The sequence below is a fragment of the Spermophilus citellus genome (assembly GCF_964194105.1).
Source record: "Spermophilus citellus genome assembly, chromosome: 8".
NCBI classification, from domain to species: domain Eukaryota; kingdom Metazoa; phylum Chordata; class Mammalia; order Rodentia; family Sciuridae; genus Spermophilus; species Spermophilus citellus.
Window position 1 is genome coordinate 44,192,252 of NC_138189.1, and position 2,315 is coordinate 44,194,566.

General features: G+C 41.4%; 1 pseudogene across 1 annotated transcript; it reads right to left on the reverse strand.

Moving 5' to 3' along the window:
- Positions 1-644: 644 nt before the first annotated feature.
- On the reverse strand, positions 645-1,107 carry LOC308654935 (large ribosomal subunit protein uL23-like; annotated as a pseudogene). The gene has a single exon. The product of its transcript is annotated as a large ribosomal subunit protein uL23-like (transcript).
- Between the last annotated feature and the right edge of the window lie 1,208 nt (positions 1,108-2,315).

Below are 2,315 nucleotides of genomic sequence, written 5' to 3' on the forward strand. Positions count from 1 at the left end.
GGACAGATCCTTAAAATAGTATTTTTTTCAACCTAAAATAACATTTATTATATTTCATCTATTTCTTTTTTTCCTAGTATTTTCCATCTATTTCTATTTTCTAGTATAGTATTATGTGTTGTTTTTAGATAGACATGACAGGAGAGTGTATTTTGACATATTATACATACACGGAGTACAACCCATTCCAATGAGGATCCCCTTCTTGTGGTTGTACATAGTGTGGAGTCACACTGGTTATGTATTCATTTATGAGTGAAGGAAAGTTATGTCCAATTATTTTTTATGAAAGTTGTGTGATGGCCAGTTCTGAATCCTGAAAACACCTTTCACCAAGTGGACATGAGCGCAGGGCTCTCCACGTAGCCTGTGCAATGCTTCTGATGCTAACTCCCCAGATGTAGACCAGACTTCACAGGTGGAGGGCACAGCATGCCATGAGACTGCCCTAGTCTCAGACACCAGCCATCGGCTGGGGCTTCCCAGGTCATGCTCACTTATGACCAATTTGGGAATTTTTACTCTTTCCTCAGATTCAATAATTCACTAAAATGATTCATAGAACTTAGGAAAATGCTATACTCATGATTACAGTTTTTTATGTTGAAAAAAATATATATTTAGAATAGCCAGCTGGACTCTGTTTAGATGACCCCAATTGTGTTGGCAATATCCAAAGCATCATAATCAGGGCCCAGTCCAATGGAAGCCTTCTCTCTGTCAGGCCTGATCAGGGTGTTGACCTCAGCCACGTCAATGTCATAGAGCTTTACAGCCTGTTTGTCTGGTGTTTGGTCTTGACATTGATGAGGAACACTAGTGTGTTAGTGTCTTCAATCTTCAGTCTTCTTCATGGCTGCCTCAGTGGTCAGGGGGAACCTGGGAATGGCAGAGTGGTCAAGCTTGTTTCTCTGGGGCTGCTCTTTGAGGATATGTGGGCTGCCTCTGGAGCCACAATGTCTTGGGCTGCCAGAAGATAGGTGACCTTCAGATCTTCTTCTTCTGACTCTGGATGCCTTTCCACCCTGCCTTCTTGGCCTTCAAAATTTTTGCTTTGGCTTTAGCTTTCAAAGGGGCAGGAGCTTCCTTCTTAGCTTTTGGCGTCATCTTGGTGAAAAAGCACGTTTACATGCTTTTTAAACAAGATTATATGTTTTTTACCCGTAATCATGACATGGTTACAGGTGTATTATAGCAGGAAGGTTGTAAACCAGAACCACCCCCCAAAAAAGAGGCAGAGCATGAGGTCAGAGAAAATCCAAAATGCAAAGCTTATCCTCAGAGAGTTAAGGTGCACCTCTTTCCCAACATCCAAATGCGACACAAAACACCTGGAGTATTGCCAACCAGGGAGACTCACCCAAACTTCTGTGTCCAGAGTTTTTTATTTTTTATTTTTGAGGGTTTATTATATAGACAGGATTATTGAGTTATGAATTATTGCCCAAAAGGTTGAACTTGTCCTAACCAGCCCCTTGCCAGAGACCCAAAACCCCAACTCTCTAATCATGTGCTTGGTCATTCTGGCACAACCAGCCCCCATCCTGTGTCATTTCATTGGCTTAACCTCTTCAGGAGACAAACATGAGTCACCTCTTCAGCATATTACTAGGGTCCATCATGAATAACTAAGTCCCTCTCATCACTCTGGAAATTTCAAAAATTTAGAGGCTCCTTTGCAAGAATTAGTGACAAAGTCCAGTTAAATTCTTTTGTGTTGCTTCTGGCTCTGGTCTGTTCTGGAGTCTTTATAAGGAGTACAACTAACAAGCTGCTTATTCTTTCTTTCTCTGACAGGGACTTTAGGGTGAATCGAGGTCGCAAATTGATATAGAGACATGATAACAACTTGGGCTTGGAGTTTAGGATGCCTGGGTTTATCCTGTTTCTACCACTTACTAGCTCGATGGTCTTGGGAAGGGGACTTAACCTCTCTAAGCTCAACTTCCTCAATGAAGCGGAAGCTTATCATGGTGAAATCTACTCATGTCTGTCAAGATGGTTAGCACAATTTCGGGCACCCAGAAGCTCAGGGTTTGCCATTCGTGACTGCTTTGGATTCTAGAATAGTTATCGAATATTACTAAGTAAAATTTAAAGGTGCCATATTCTAAATATCTCCAGGCCAGTAGTTTTATCAGGGTTTTAGTTTTTAGAAGTCGATGATCCCTCTGTCAAAAGGAATTCTTTCACAAAATCCAAATCCAGAAAGAAGACAAAATCTCTACAGAGCTGACCTCCTCTAGCCGAGGAGGGTCAGGCACATCAAGCCACTCTTTTATCTTCAGAATGTTAAAATGTATTTGATGAAGTCA